Source organism: Cetorhinus maximus, chromosome 7, assembly GCF_964194155.1.
Source record: "Cetorhinus maximus chromosome 7, sCetMax3.hap1.1, whole genome shotgun sequence".
Taxonomy (NCBI): domain Eukaryota; kingdom Metazoa; phylum Chordata; class Chondrichthyes; order Lamniformes; family Cetorhinidae; genus Cetorhinus; species Cetorhinus maximus.
This window is the reverse complement of record NC_135885.1, coordinates 111,995,289-112,012,977: the sequence shown is the minus strand read 5'-3', so window position 1 is coordinate 112,012,977 and position 17,689 is coordinate 111,995,289.

The following is a 17,689-nucleotide window of genomic DNA, read 5'->3' as shown; positions in this document are numbered from 1 at the left end:
TCCCCACTTGCCTGGATGAGTGCAGCACCCACTACACTCAAGAAGCTGGACACCGTCCAGGACAAAGCAGTCCGCATGATTGGCACCACATCCACAAACATTCACTGCCTCCACCACCGACGCACTGTAGCAGCACTGTACCATGTACAAGATGCACTGCAGGAATTCACCAAGTCTCCTTAGACAGCACTTCCCAAACCCACAAGCACCACCACCTAGAAGGACAAGTGCAGCAGATAGATGGGAACACCACCACCACCTGGAAGTTCCTCTCCAAGTCGCTCCCCATCCTGACTTGGAAATATATTGCCATTCCTTCACTGTCGCTGGGTCTAAAATCCGGGAACTCCCTTCCTAACAGCACTGTGGGTGTACCTACACCACATGGACTGCAGCGGTTCAAGAAGGCAGCTCACCACTATCTTCTCAAGGGCATCTAGGAGTGGGCAATAAATGCTGGCCCAGCCAGTGAAGCCCACATCCCGTGAAGGAATTTTAAAAATAAAAGTTCCATTTATCCCGACTCTTGTTTCCTACTAATTAGCCAATCCTCTATCCATGCTAATATATCCCTCCCAACATCATAAGCTGTTATCTTGTGAAGGAACATTTTATGTGGCATCTTATCAAGTGCCTTTTAGAAGTCCAAATATGCTACATTTACTGGTACCCCTTTATGCATCCTGCTTGTTTCATCCTCAAAGTACTCTAATATATTTGTCAGACTAGGTTTCCCTTTCATAAAACCATGTTGACTCTGCCTGGTTTTATTTTAATTTTCTAAATGTCCTACTACTCCCTCCTTAATAATGGATTCTAACATTTTCCCATTGACAGATGTTAAGTTAACTGGCCTATGGTTTCCTGCTTTCTTTTTTCCCTCCTTTTATAAATAATGGTGTTATATTTGTGGTTTTGCACAAGTGCTGGGACCTGTCCAGAACCTAGGGACTTTTGGAAGATTACAACCAATGCACCCTTCATCTCCTTTTGCTTTCAACCTTTATCTCTGCAGCCACTTCCTTTGAGACTTTAGGATGCAGGCCATCGGGTCCATGTGACTTGTCAACCTTTATTCCCAATAGTTTACCTAGTATTTTTCTCTAGTGATTGTGATTGTTTTACATTCCTCCCTCCTTCTTGCCCTCTGCTTTTCTATTAATCTTGGGATGCTTTTCATGTCTTCTACTGTGAAGACAGATAAAAAAATACTTGTTCAATGTATCTGCCATTTCCTTGTTTCCCATTATTAATTCCCCAGTCTCATTCTCTAAAGGACCAATGCTCACTTTAGTTATGCTTTTCCATTTTTATATACTTGTAGAAGCTTTTACTTTCTTCCCATTTTTAATTTCTTCTTGTTTTTCAAAATCTCATACTCCAATTTTTTCCTCTTTACTATTTTTAGCCATCCTTTGCTGGTTTCTAAAATTTTCCCAATCTACTGAGCCACCATTAATCTTTGCAGCATTGTACATCTTTTTCAATATCCTTAACTTCCTTGGTTAGCCATAAGATTATGTTGGACTAGCTAGGGTTGTTCTCCTTGGAGCAAAGGAGGTTGAGGGGAGATTTGATAGAGGTATACAAGATTATGACAGGTTTAGTTAAGGTAGACAAAGAATAGCTGATCCCATTAGCTTTTGGTACACAGACTAGAGGATTTAGATTTCAGGTTATGGGCAAGAGATGCAGTCGGGTGTGAGGAAGAACTTTTTTTCCGAGCAAGTGGTAATGACCTGGAACTCGCTGCCTTCAGGGATAGTGGAAGCAGAGTTAGAACAAAGAGCAAAGAAAAGTGCAGCACAGGAACAGGCCCTTCAGCCCTCCAAGCCTGCGCCGATCATATTGCCTGTCAAACTAAAACAGTTTGCACTCCCGGAGTCTGTATCCCTCTATTCCCATCTTATTCATGTATTTGTCAAGCTGCCTCTTAAACACCACTATCGTACCTGCTTCCACCACCTCCTCTGGCAGCGAATTCCAGACACTTACTACCCTCTGTGTAAAAAAACTTGCTCCGCACATCTCCTCTAAAGTTTTCTCCTCTCACCTTAAATCTATGTCCCCTAGTAATTGACTCTTCCACCCTGGGAAAAAGCTTCTGACTATCTACTCTGTCCATGCCACTCATAATTTTGTAAACTTCTATCAAGTCACCCCTCAATCTCCGTCGCTCTAGTGAGAACAATCCGAGTTTCTCCAACCTCTCCTCATAGCTAATAACCTCCAGACCAGGCAGCATCCTGGTAAACCTCCTCTGCACCCTCTCCAACGCCTCCATATCCTTCTGGTAATGTGGCGACCAGAATTGCACGCAATATTTCAAGTGTGGCCTAACCGAGGTTCTATACAGCTGCAGCATGACTTCCCAGCTTTTATATTCAATACCCGATGAAGGCAAGCATGCCATATGCCTTCCTGACTACCTTATCCACCTGCATTGCCACTTTGAGTGATCTATAGACCTGTACACCCAGATCCCTCTGCCCGTCAATGCACTTAAGGGTTCTGCCATTTACTGTATAATTCCTACCTGTATTAGACCTTCCAAAATGCATTACCTCGCATTTGTCCGGATTAAACTCCATCTTCCATTTCTCCGCCCAAGTCTCCAACCGATCTATATCCCATTGTGTCCTTTGACAATCCTCTTCACTATCTGCAACTCCTCCAACCTTAGTGTCGTCTGCAAACTTACTAATTAGCCCAGTTACATTTTCCTCCAAATCATTTATGTATACTACAAACAGCAAAGGTCCCAGCACTGATCCCTGCGGAACACCACTAGTCACTAGTCACAGCTCTCCATTCAGAAAAGCACCCTTCCACTGCTACCCTCTGTCTTCTATGACCAAGCCAATTCTGTATCCATCTTGACAGCTCACCTCTGATCCCGTGCAACTTTACCTTCTGTACCAGTCTGCCATGAGGGATCTTGTCAAGGCCTTACCGAAATCCATGTAGATAACATCCACTGCCCTTCCATCGTCATTCATCTTTGTCACTTCCTCGAAAAACCCGATCAAGTTAGTGAGACACGACCTCCCTTCACAAAACCATGCTGCCTCTCACTAATACGCCCATTTGCTTCCAAATAGTAGTAAATCCTGTCACGAAGAATCTTCTCCAATAATTTCCTTACCACTGACGTAAGGTTCACCGGCCTGTAATTTCCTGGATTATCCCTGCTACCCTTCTTAAACAATGGAACAACATTGGCCATTCTCCAGTCCTCTGGGACCTTACCCGTAGCCAGTGAGGATACAAAGATTTCTGTCAAGGCCCCAGCAATCTCCTCCCTTGCCTCCCTCAGTACTCTGTGGTAGATCCCATTTGGCCCTGGGGACTTATCCACCTTAATATTCTTCAAAACGCCTAACACCTCTTCTTTTTTGATCTCAACACGATCCAGGCTATCTACACACTCTTCTCTAGACAAATCGACCGCTAAGCCCTTCTCTATGGTGAATACTGATGAGAAGTACTCATTTAGTATGTCTCCCATTTCTTCTGGCTCCACACACAGATTCCCACCTCTGTCCCTGAGTGAGCCTACCCTTTCCCTGGCTACCCTCTTGCTTTTTACATATGTATAAAAGACCTTGGGATTTTCCTTAATTCTGGTTGCCAATGACTTTTCATGACTCCTTTTAGCCCTCCTGACTCTTTGCTTAAGTTTCTTCCTACTTTCTTTATATTCTCCACGGGCTTAATCTGTTCCCAGTCTTCTAGCCCTTTTGAATGCTTCCCTTTTCTTTCTGACTAATCTCACAATATCCTTCGTTATCCAAGGTTCTTGAAACTTGCCATACTTATCCTTCATCCTAGCAGGAACATGCCAGTCCTGAATTCTTATCAACTGACGTTTGAAAGCCCCCCACATGTCAGTTGTTGATTTGCCCTCAAACATCCGCCTCCAGTCTCGATTCCTCAGTTCCTGCCTAATATTGTTATAATTAGCCTTCTCCCAATTAAGCACCCGAGGACTCCTGTTATCCTTATCCACCAGTACCTTGAAACTTACTGAATTATGGTCACTTTTCCCGAAACGCTCCCCTACTGAAACTTCAACCACCTGGCCGGGTTCATTTCCTAATACCAGGTCCAGTATTGTCCCTTCCCTAGTTGGACTATCTACATATTGTCTCAGGAAGCCCTCCTGAATGCACCTTACAAATTCCGCACCATCCAAGCCGCTAGCACTAAGTGATTTCCAGTCAATTTAGGGAAAGTTAAAATCACCTACCACAACAACCCTATTGCTTTTACATCTTTCTAAAATCTGCCTATATAACTGTTCCTCAATCTCCTGATGGCATTTGGGAGGCCTATAGTAAATCCCTGAAGTTGCTGAATGATTTCAACAGATAGTTGGATGGGTACTTGAGGGGAAATAACTTGCAGGGCTACAGGGATAAGTGGTGTAAAAGGATTGATTGGATTGAACCAGCATGGAATCGATGGGCCGAATGGCCTTCTGTGCTATAATGTCTCTATGGCTCCATGAGGGAAAGGTATGAGGCCATAGCTAATTGGTTTTGTCACTGGCTGTGCAAGCTCTATGGTGCATGTCAGCAGCAGATGTCCTTACAGTGGATAGCAGAACTCTTCACCTGATCACAATTATTTCCAGGTAGGTGCAGCAATGCTTGTGGTTGGCAGCACCTTGGCAGATTCGGTCAGTTAGGTTTTACATATTGATGAGCACCTTGGTATGCCTCCTTTCAAGCTGTACCATGTAAAGCATGACAAACTGTGATTGACTTGCTTCTGAAGAAATATCCAATGTTACGGGTAGTTAGGTCTTCACATAGATCCACGCTAGTAAGCTTATGATTACAACCTATCTGGACAGTTTGAATCGTCAGTCACGAATAGTCTGTCATCAAAGGTGTAATGTTTCACCTTTGACTGCAGATGACGGCAGGCAAGTACCATGCACTTCTGCATTCCTGCCAGCTTGGCATTCCTTTGGTTGCACTTTAATTCCTAGCACCTCAGAAAGGGGAATTCTCATTAGAAAACCTGTTAATGAAGTAATGGGTGTGCTGGAGAAACAAAAAGTAAAAACAACAGGAGCAAAAGTTCTTAGGAAGCCAAGCATCAGGAGAATAAGAACAAAAATGAAGTTATAAAAAAGGAAGCTGGAAATTACCTCAAAATGGCAAGAAGAAAATTATTTTGGGTCCTCTACCTGTTGGGTCTCTATCTAGCAACCTTAACACTAAGTTTCAGTTGGCGTTGTTGTCAATTGCTGGAAACATGCTAGAATCATGCATTAAGAAAAAGGTGTCAACAGGTGTTAGAACTGTGCTTTTACATCATTGTTTCACCCAGCTCCATTTGTGGAAACCATATCAGGTACAAATGGATTGGAGAACCAGTCACATGGGTCTTCATAATGTTTCTCCTCTTGTTAACACTCGGAAACCTGGTGAGCATGGGCCACTGGGATGGCTACGGTTGTTCCCTACAATTACAAGGAGCTGCAGGTCATTTTTTTGCATCAGCAGCTGTTTGATTCAATTGAACAGAAACAAGTGTTGAGTGTAATTTAAAGGTTATGTTGACCTCTAACAAGTTAAACAGGTTTAAATATATACACTCACAAATGAAAACTAATCAGAAGAGCCTTTACTTGCATTTACTGAAAAGTTTTTGTTTGTTTTCAACCGTCAAAATGTATTTTAAAGTGCAGCCAAAGTTTCCGGGTTTCAGGTCATTAACTTCTATTATTATTGTTGACATTAAAGATTTGGGAGCTCCAGGGACAACCTGAAAAGTCAGTGGTTCTGGGTGTGGTTCACATTTGTGGAGCAATGTGAACGGTTGGCAGTCAACAATGTCGTTCTGTATAGAATGGGGTTGGGGTGGCACCCATGCAAATGCAAACATCAAGTGGAGCTTGTCAACCTCTGATTACTAATCATTAATCACTGGTGAAGAAGCACTGACTAGACCAATCTGTAAAATGAAGTTGACAGGATAGAACCATAGAACCATAGAACACTACAGCAAAGAAAACAGGCCATTTGGCCCTTCTAGTCTGTGCCGAAATATTATTCCGCTAGTCCCATTGACCTGCACCTAGTCCATAACCCTCCAGACCTCTCCCATCCATGTATCTATCTAATTTATTCTTAAAACTTGAGTGGGCCCGCATTTACCACGTCAGATGGCAGCTCATTCCACACTCTCACCACTCTCTGAGTGAAGAAGTTCCCCCTAATGTTCCCCCTAAACCTTTCCCCTTTCACCCCAAAGCCATGTCCTCTCATGTTTATTTCTCCTAATCTAAGTGGAAAGAGCCTACTCGCATTTACTCTGTCTATACCCCTCACAATTTTGTAAACTTCTATCAAATCTCCCCTCATTCTTCTACGCTCCAAGGAATTAAGTCCTAACCTGTTTAATCTTTCCCTGTAACTCAACTCCTTAAGACCCGGCAACATCCTAGTAAATCTTCTCTGCACTCTCTCAATCTTACTGATATCCTTCCTTCCAGAACTGCACACAATACTCCAAAGTTGGCCTCACCAATGTCTTATACAACCTCACCATAACATCCCAACTCCTATACTCAATACTTTGATTTATGAAGGCCAGTATGCCAAAAGCTTTCTTTACAACCTTGTCTACCTGTGACGCCACTTTCAGGGAATTATGTATCTGAACTCCCAGATCCCTTTGTTCCTCCGCACTCCTCAGTGCCCTACCATTTACTGTGTATGTCCTACCTTGGTTTGACCTTCCAAGATGCAACACCTCACACTTTTCCGCATTAAATTCCATCTGCCATTTTCTGGCCCATTTTTCCAGTAGGTCCAGATCCCTCTGCAAGCTTTGAAAGCCTTCCTCGCTGTCCACAACGCCTCCAATCTTAGTGTCATCAGCAAACTTGCTGATCCAATTCACCACATTATCATCCAAATCATTGATATAGACAACAAACAACAATGGCCCCAGCACAGATCCCTGAGGCACACCACTAGTCACAGACCTCTAGTCTAAGAAGCAGTCATCCACTACCACTCTCTGTCTTCTCCCACACAGCCAATTTCGAATCCAGTTTACAACCTCTCCATGGATACCAAGTGTCTGAACCTTCTGAACTAACCTCCCATGTGGTACCTTGTCAAAGGCCTTACTAAAGTCCATGTAGACAACATCCACAGCCTTTCCTTCATCTACTTTCTTGGTAACCTCCTCGAAAAACTCTACAAGGTTCGTTAAACACGACCTACCACGCACAAAGCCATGCTGACTATCCTTAATCAGCCCTTGGCTGTCCAAATGATTATATATCCGATCTCTCAGAACACCTTCCAATAATTTACCTACTACTGACGTCAGGCTCACTGGCCTGTAATTACCTGGTTTACTTTTGGAGCCTTTTTTAAACAACGGAACAACATGAGCTACCCTCCAATCCTCCGGCACCTCACCCGTGGCTAAGGACATTTTAAATATTTCTGCCAGGGCCCCTGCAATTTCTACACTAGTCTCCCTCAAGGTCCAAGGGAAGATCATGTCAGGCCCGGGGGATTTATCTACCTTTATTCGCTGTAAGGCAGCAAGCACCTCCTCCTCTTTAATCTCTATATGTTCCATGACACTACTGCTTGTTTCCCTTCCTTCCTTATACACTATGCCAGTTTCCTGAGTAAATACTGATGCAAAAAAACTGTTTAAGATCTCCCCCATCTCGTGAGGCTCCACGCATAGACGACCACTCTGATCTTCAAGGGGACCAATTTTGTCCCTTACTATCCTTTTACTCTTAATATACTTGTAGAAACCCTTCAGGTTTACCTTCACATTATCTGCCAAAGCAACCTCATGTCTTTTTGCCTTCCTGATTTCCTTTTTTAGTATTTTCTTTCATTTTCTATACTCTACAAGTACCTCATTTGCTTCTTGTTGCCTACACCTGCTATACACCTCTCTCTTCTTCTTAACCAGATCACCAATATCCCTTGAAAACCAAGGTTCCCTATGCCTGTTAACTTTGCCTTTAATCCTGACAGGAACATGCAAACTCTGCACTCTCAAAATTTCGCCTTTGAATGCCTTCCACTTACTGAACACATCCTTGCTAGAAAACAACTTATGCCAATCCACTCTTCCTAGATCCTTTCTCATTTCCACAAAATTGACCTTTCTCCAATTTAGAATCTCAACTCGACGACCAGACCTATCCTTATCCATAATTAGCTTAAAACTAATGACATTGTGGTCACTGGACCCAAAATGTTCGCCTACACATACTTCTGTCACCTGACCTGTCTGGTTCCCTAATAGGAGATCAAGTATTGCATCCTCTCTCGTTGGTACCTCTATATATTGATTTAGAAAACTTTCCTGAACACATCTGACAAACTCCAAGCCATCCAGCCCTTTTACAGTATGGGAGTCCCAGTCAATATGTGGAAAGTTAAAATCTCCTACTATCACAACTTTTTGTTTCTTACATCGGTCTGCTATCTCTCTACAGATTTGCTCTTCCAATTCTCTCTGACTATTGAGTGGTTTATAATACAACCCTATTAGTGTGGTCACACCTTTCCCATTCCTCAGCTCCGCCCATATGGCCTCTGTAGACGAGCCCTCCGGGCTGTCCTGCTTATGCACAGCTGTGATATTTTCCCTGACTAGTAATGCCACTCCTCCCCCTTTCATCCCTCCCCCTCTATCACGTCTGAAACAACGGAACCCCGGGACATTGAGCTGCCAGTCCTGCCCCTCCTGCAACCAAGTCTCACTAATAGCAATAATGTCATAATCCCACGTGCCGATCCACGCCCTAAACTCATCTGCCTTTCCGCCAATACTCCTTGCATTGAAATAGATGCACCTGAGAACATTTCTATCATGTACAGACCCTTGATTTCAGTCTATACATGCATTCCTCGCTTGACCTTTATCCTCCTCCACCTCACTATCTGCTCTAACACTCTGGTTCCCCTCCCCCTGCAAATCTAGTTTAAACGCCCCGGAGCAGCACTAGCAAACCGACCCACAAGGATGTTAGTCCCCCTCCAGTTCAGGTGCAAACCGTCCCATCGGAACAGGTCCCACCTTCCCTGGAACAGAACCCAATTGTCAAGAAACATGAAGCCCTCCCTCCTGCACCATCTCCTTAGCCACGTATTTAGCTGCATTATCCTCCTATTTCTAGCTTCACTAGCACGTGGCACGGGTAGCACTCCTGAGATCGTAACCCTGGAGGTCCTGTCCTTCAACTTTGCACCTAACTCCCTAAACTCTCTTTGCAGGACCTCCTCCTCCTTCCTATCCACGTCATTGGTCCCTACATGGACCACGACATCTGGCTGCTCACCCTCCCTCCTGAGAATACTGAAAACTCGATCCGAGATATCACGGACCCTGGCACCAGGGAGGCAACAGAACATCCGGGATTCTCGATCCCTCCCACAGAACCTCCTATCTGCCCCCCTAACTATCGAATCCCCTATCACTACTGTTCTCCTCTTTTCCCTCCCTCCTTTCTGAGCTGAGGGTCCAGCCTCGGTGCCAGAGACGTGACCACTACAACTTGTCCCTGGTAGGTCGTCCCCACCAACAGTATCCAAAACGGTATACCTATTGTTGATGGGAACGGGCACAGGGGTGCTCTGCTCTTTCTGTCTGTTCCCCTTCCCTCTCCTGACATTCACCCAGCTTCCTGCCTCCTGACTTTTAGGGGTGACTATCTCCCTGAAACTCCTGTCTATTACTGCCTCTGCCTCCCGAATGATCTGAAGTTCATCCAGCTCCAGTTCCCTAACTCGGTTTGTCAGGAGCTGCAGCTGGATGCACCTTTTGCAGGTGTAGTCATCAGGGACAATTGTGCTGTCCATGACTTCCCACATGCTGCATTCGGAGTACTCGACTGCCCCAACTGCTGCCTCCATTACCTACTCCTAATTTACTTAAAAGGACTTTACCCGGCCCTACCCCACTGGGAGCAAGCTCGTCCTCAGCCTCTGCTCGCCGAAGCCTCTGAAGGATGAAGGATGTCATGTTACTTTCAACTTTTTTTTTGAAGAAGAAAAATTGCTAAACAACAGGGCTTAACACAACTAGCATTTATGTTGTAAAGGTGAATGATGTGAGATTAACTTTGTAAGTAGTTTCAGTTTAGCCTCCTTCAACCCTTGAATGGTCACCTGTAGAGTATCCTAAGATTCAACTCTTGACATCTTCCTTTTCCTCATTTACATTCTGCCCTTTCAAGACAAGTTGACATGCATGGGGTCAGTTGTAATTATTCAGGTCCTATCTTCTGGAACACCTATCCTAAATCCTTTTGCCTTGTTACATCCCCCTTTTGCCTTTAAAGATTTCCTCAAAACCATTGTTTTCAACCTTTTTTTTTCTATTCTTGTTTAGTTTGCTGTTTCCTATGTGAAGTAGTTTCAGAATATTAAATACACTAAAACCATGAACAAATATAAGGTGTTAGTCAATTCCATCTAGTTCCAAAAATATGCAATTTATACAGAATTGTAGTATCAAAGTAGTAAAATCCTATGTGTGACGGCATTACTTAAGGTCCATTATGTAGACAGCATATACTTTTATCATTTTGAATTTGCTGACAACATGAACATTGATGTGAGAAAGTTATGATATGCTTTATTATTGAGCCAGATTTTGAAGTTGGTAGCATTCTAACTGAAACTGACCCTGAAAAAACTGCTCAAAAAAATTAGTGGTGTCTACAGAGCCCATTTCCGATGTCACTTTGAATTTGGCACCATCTGTTAAATTTTGAACAATTATAGAGTACATATAATAGGGGACTTTTATTCCAACCTACACAGGATGATTATAATAGTGAGAAGGACAGAAGTAGAAAAGATTTTCAGAAGTGTGTTCAGGAGAACTCCTTTGACCAGTACATTCCTGGTCCAAAGGGGGAGGGCTGGATCTGATTCTCGGGAATGAAATAGGTCAAGTGGATCCAATGTCAGTCGTGAAACATTTAAAGGGAATGATCATGGTGCCATAAAGGTAGATTGGCTATGGAAAAGGACAAGGAGCAATCTAGAGGAAAAAATACTTACTTGATGGAAGATCAATTTCAGTGGTTTGAGAACAGACCTGTCCAGGCAAATTGGAACAAAAGATTGGCAGGCAAAACTGTAATGGAACAATAGGCTGCCTTTAAAGAGGAAATGGATAAGGTACAGTTGAGGTACATTTGCACAAGAGGGAAAGGTAGGGTCAACATAGCCAGATGTTCCCTGGATGACAAGAGTTAAAGGATAGAATTTCCATCCTCGAGGCAGGGAGCAGGAGTCAAGAAAATTCCCAACTCAGCCTGCCTGCCTCAGAAGAAAGCGCCAGGAAAGATGGGATTTTTATTTGTTTTCAGCCAAGAATGTATAATGAAACTTGGCTGAGAGCCCAGAAATCCATTAGACTTTTGAAACAGCTGACCCCCAGGGAAAACATTGCCTCATTGACAGCTCTAGCTTTCTAATCTCTTCTGTCAATCGCATAATGTTTATTTACATGAGATAAAGGGGTTTCAAATGCTTGAAGTTTCTGCTATTGATACTTTGAAGGGTCCAGGTGATATTTTTATTGGCCTGTAGTAAAAAGGACATTTTTTTTATGAAAGTGTAAAGTTATTAATTAATGGCTGTGTTTTTTTAAAGCTTTTTTTACACATCTTATTGTCACTATAGGGCTCATTGGTTCTATACAGTGAAGAGCGGATGAACAGGCATGGAATTGCCATAGCTTTGGGGCATGAGGGGACGTAGGGGTGGGTGGAAGGGCATAGCTTGGCCTGGGGGGGCATGAGGGGCCATTAGGGTGGGTGGAGAGACATACCTTGCCCCAGGGGCATGAGGGGCCATGGAGGGTACATGGGCATCATACGTTAGCATAGGGGACATGAGGGGCCATAGGGTATGGTTGGAAAGGCATAACTTGGCTTGGGGGGGCATGAGGGGCCATAAGGGGTGGGTGGGAGGCATATCTTAGCATGGGGGTATGAGGGATCATAGGGGGTGAGTGGGGGCATAGCTTGGCATGGGGACACGATGGGTCTTAGGGATAGGGTGGGGAGACATAGCTTTGCATGGGTGGCATGAGGGGCCATGTGAGTGGGCATAGCTTGGCACGGGGGCATGAGGAGGACCTTTTCAATTTAACTTTCAAAAGGCTCCCTCATGCAATCTGTGGATCATGGCACCTGAAGTGCCGTGAACCATGACCCTTTGTAAAGTTGGCCCGACTCCATGAAAATTGGGGTGGGGGGGCTAGGACATACATATCTCTGCAATGGAGCCGGTCAGGTCGGGAGTGCAGGTTGTGGGCTCGCGACCTGAATTAGCCTGCACCCTTAAAATGCTCTATTGAAAATCAGAAACTCCAGAATATTATTGTAAATCCCAGAATCTGATCCCAGCTGCCATTTTAACCCCGCCACAGAATTTCCCTGACTCCCATGAAAATTCAGCCCATTGAGTAAGATGAAGCGGAGAAAAGGTATGAATGATAGATGTCAGGTTGATATTGTAACTGAGAACCAAGCTGAATAAAGAAAGTTCAGAGGTGGAGTGAAAAAAAAGAGACAAAGAAAAAGTATGAGAAAAGACAAACAGTTAACATAAAAGAGAACCTAAAAGTAGTCTTTTCTTGGCCTATAAATAGCAAAAGAATAGTTAGAGGAGGAGTGAGGCTAATTCTGGGCCAAAAGGTGGATCTCTGCATGGAGGCAGTAGGCATGGCTGAAAAGTACTTTGCATCAGTCTTTACGAAGATTAATTAAGGCAAGCCAACACACTTTGTTAAAGGCATGTTTAACCAACTTGCTTAAGCTTTTTGATGAGGTAACAGGTTCTTTTTTTATTCGTTCATGGGATGTGGGCATCGCTGGCTGGGCCAGCATTTATTGCCCATCCCTAATTGCCCTTGTTCAGAGGGCATTTAAGAGCCAACCACATTGTTAAGGGTCTGGAGTCACATGTAGGGCAGACCGGGTAAGGACGGCAGATTTCCTTCCCAACAGGACATTAACGAACCAGATGGGTTTTTACGACAGTCAACAATGGTTTCATGGTCGTCATTAGACTTTTAATTCCAGATTTTTATTGGATTCAAATTTCACCATCTGCCATGGTGGGATTCGAACCCAGGTCCCTAGAGCATTGCCCTGGGTCTCTGGAATATTTGTCGGTGATTAGATGAAGATAATGCAGTTGATGCGGTGTACACTGACTTCCAAAAGTTTGATAAAAGTGCCACATAATAGGCTTGCCAGCAAAATTTTAGCTCATGGAATAAAATGGACTGTGGTGTCAAGGATTCAAAGTTGGCTGCAAGTGACAGGAAGCAGTTAGTGTTTTGGACTGGAGGAAGCTATATACTGGTGTTTCCCAAGAGTCAATACAAGGCCTATTGCTTTTCTTAATTTATGTTAATGAATTAGACTTGGGTATACAGGGCTCAATTTCAAAATTTGCAGATGACTCAAAATTTGGAAGTATTGTGAACTGAGGTGGATAGAGATGGACTTTACAGCGACATAGACAGGCTGGCAGAATGGACAAACGTGGCAGATGTAATTTAATGCAGAGAAGTGGAAAGTGATGCATTTTGATAGCAAGGACTAGAAAAAATAATGTAAACCTCAAGGTGTCAAGGAACTATCATATTTTTCTTAATATTACTGTGAGACACTTTAATGCAGGCATGTGTATGTGTAGCTAATTTAATTAAACTAGAGGCGGTTAGACTGAAAGGTTTAAATTATCAAAGAAGTGAGGTGTAAAACAGGCATTGGAAATGAGATGAGTAGAGCTGGGGTGAAGTCAGCAGATACAGTGTGAATGAAATTTGCATTTTTAGATAAGTGGAGAAGTGTTTGATTTTCAAAGGTTCATGGAAAATGTTTACAACTGGCAAGATAAATAAGGCAAGGTTATTACGTTGATTTTTTTCCCAAAACTGCTGGCCATAATGAGAACATGAACGTTTTTTATCTTGTGGGAAAAGTAACTTCTAACGACAAGTAGAAACAATGGGATTTACAAATCATAAGGGATAAAATATATTGAAAGAAGGATGGAAGGCTGTGTGAGGTATGGCAGTGTGAGACCTTGAAAGGTGACTGTGTGAAACAAACTTGGGGGGAGTGGAAAAGCCTCTTGCCACCCTGAAGAAGTTTGCTGTACCAATAACCAAAGTTGTGTTAAAAGCCTTTGGATATCCATTGTCCAGTGGGTGCTTGTGGTAGTATTGCTGGATGACTTTACAAATTTAGAATCTATTTGGACTGTCGCCTTAAAGAGGATGTGTAGTTGGGATAAAAGCAAAAAACTGCGGATGCTGGAAATCCAAAATGAAAACAGAAACAGAAATACCTGGAAAAACTCAGCAGGTCTGGCAGCATCGGCGGAGGAGAGCACAGTTGACGTTTCGAGTCCTCAAGACCCTTCAACAGAACTAAGTAAAAATAGGAAAGGGGTGAAATATAAGCTGGTTTAAGGGGGGGTGGTGGGGTTGTTGGGACAAGCAGTCAGTAATAGGTGGAGATAACCAAAAGATGTCACAGACAAAAGAACAAAGAGGTGTTGAAGGTGGTGATATTATCTAAAGGAGTGTGCTAATTAAGAGTAGAAAGCAGGACAGACAAGGTACAGATAGCTCTAGTGGGGGTGGGGGAATACTAAAAGGTAGAGATAAACAATGGGTGGAAATACATTTAAAAATAATGGAAATAGGTGGGAAAAGAAAAATCTATATAAATTATTGGAAAATACAAAAAGGAGGGGGAAGAAACAGAAAGTGGGTGGGGATGGAGGAGAGAGTTCAAGATCTAAAATTGTTGAACTCAATATTCAGTCCGGAAGGCTGTAAAGTGCCTAGTCGGAAGATGAGGTGCTGTTCCTCCAGTTTGCGTTGAGCTTCACTGGAACAATGCAGCAAGCCAAGGACAGACATGTGGGCATGAGAGCAGGGTGGAGTGTTGAAATGGCAAGCGACAGGGAGGTCTGGGTAATGCTTGCGGACAGACCGAAGGTGTTCTGCAAAGCAGTCACCCAGTCTGCGTTTGGTCTCTCCAATGTAGAGGAAACCGCATTGGGAGCAACGAATGCAGTAGACTAAATTGAGGGAAGTGCAAGTGAAATGCTGCTTCACTTGAAAGGAGTGTTTGGGCCCTTGGACGGTGAGGAGAGAGGAAGTGAAGGAGCAGGTGTTGCATCTTCTGCGGTTGCATGGGAAGGTGCCGTGGGAGGGGGTTGAGGAGTAGGGGGTGATGGAGGAGTAGACCTATGGAATGCTGCGGGGTGGGGGGGGGTGAAGGGAAGAAGGGAAGATGTGTTTGGTGGTGGCATCATGCTAGAGTTGGCGGAAATGGCGGAGGATGATCTTTTGAATGTGGAGGCTGGTGGGGTGATAAGTGAGGACAAGGGGGACCCTATCATGTTTCTGAGAGGGAGGAGAAAGCGTGAGGGCGGATGCGCGGGAGATGGGCCGGACACGGTTGAGGGCCCTGTCAACCACCGTGGGTGGAAAACCTCGGTTAAGGAAGAAGGAGGACATGTCAGAGGAAATGTTTTTAAAGTGGCATCATCAGAACAGATGCAATGGAGGCAAAGGAACTGAGAGAATGGGATGGAGTCCTTACAGGAAGCGGGGTGTGAGGAGCTGTAATCGAGGTAGCTGTAGGAGTCGGTAGGCTTGTAATGGATATTGGTGGACAGTCTATCACCAGAAATTGAGACAGAGGTCAAGGAAGGGAAGGGAAGTGTCAGAGATGGACCATGTGAAAATGATGGAAGGGTGGAGATTGGAAGCAAAGTTAATAAATTTTTCCAGGTCCCGACGAGAGCATGAAGCAGCACCGAAGTAATCATCGATGTACCGGAGAAAGAGTTGTGGGAGGGGGCCGGATTAGGACTGGAACAAGGAATGTTCCACATACCCCATAAAGAGACAGGCATTGCTGGGGCCCATGCGGGTACCCATAGCCACACCTTTTATTTGGAGGAAGTGAGAGGAATTAAAGGAGAAATTGTTCAGTGTGAGAACAAGTTCAGCCAGACGGAGGAGAGTACTGGTGGCTGGGGATTGTTCGGGCCTCTGTTCAACATCTTTTGCTTATCTCCACCTATTGGCTGCTTGTCCCAACAAACCCCACCCCACTTAAACCAGCTTATATTTCATCCCTTTCCTATTTTTACTTAGTTCTGTTGAAGGGTCATGAGGACTCGAAACGTCAACTGTGCTCTCCTCCGCCCATGTGTAGTTGGGAGTCTGGTTAAGTAGAAATTTTTGGTACTGTGTAACTGTAATCTTGTGTGTATTTAAGTTTTTTTTCTCCTTTAGTTAACAAATGTTTTAACTTGATTTTCAAAATCTCTAAGGCCAGAATTTCTACCTCATCAGGTGGGCATGCGCCTGACCTGAACGATCGTAAACTGACACGCAATGATGTCGGGCGAGCATCCCGATGCCATCACACACTCGCATGATATTTCGGTTGGCGGGCGTGTGCATAAGTCAGCAGCACGCCCGCCAACAATTAACAGGCCTATTAAGGCCATTAAATTACCAATTAAATGTAACTTTTCACTGCCCGACCAACCTTACAATTGGCAGGCAGGCGAAAAGACCAAGTGGCCTTTGCATTTTTTAAGAAACCTTATCCACGGGTGGGATGAGGTTTCCAACAGCAATTAAAAATAAAATTAAAATTTTAACTTTTCATTCATGACATGCCTCTGCTCATGTGACAGAGTCACATGAGGGGACATGTTTTGTAACATTTTTAAATTCTTCATTACTGATTTTTCAAAATATATCTTCAGTTCCCTGAGGTAGCTCTGTGCCTCAGGGAGCTTTTCCTGCTTGCACTTGTGCGCATGTGCAAATTTCCCCACTTGCCCTCCTCCCCCTGCCCTGCACACAGGCAGCACTGAGCGCTGCAGCACAAGTTTCATGCTGGGTGGGCCTAAATTGGCCTGCCAGTGTGAAATTGCTGTCACGGCTCGATTGCGGGTGGCGATTGGCTTCCCAACTACTCCCGCTTGTGCCCACCTAGCCCGCCCGACGAGGGCAAAATCCTGCCCTAAAGGTGGTAGTGGACTCATTACTTCTGACTTCAGTGCACAAGACTTCTCATAATAAATACAAATTGCTAAATTGTTGTGATAGCGTGGCCAAGTTTCACTTGTGGATTTGTTCAGCCTGGCAAATACCACCTGCCATATCATAACAAAGGTACAATTATCAATTGGTGCAGGAACAGAGAGATTTGGAGGTGTATGTGCACAAATCATTGAAGGTGGCAGGGCAGGTTGAGAAAGTGTTTAACAAGGCACACAGAATCCTGGACTTTATAAATTGAGACAAACATTGGTTTGGCCTCCATTCCAGTATTATGTTTAATTCTGGGTGCCACACTTTAGGAAAGGTGTGATGGCTTCAGAGAGAGACTACAGGAAAGCTTCTCAAATTGTTCCAGGGATGAGGTACTTCAGTTACATGGATAGACTTGAGAAGCTGAGGTTGTTCCCCTTAGAGAAGGGAAGATTGAGAGGAGATTTGATGGAAATTTCAAAATCATGAGGATCTAGACAGTAGATAGAGAGAAACTGTTCCCATTTGTGGGAGGGTTAAGAACCAGAGAATACAGATTTAAGGTTATTGTCAAAAGAACCAA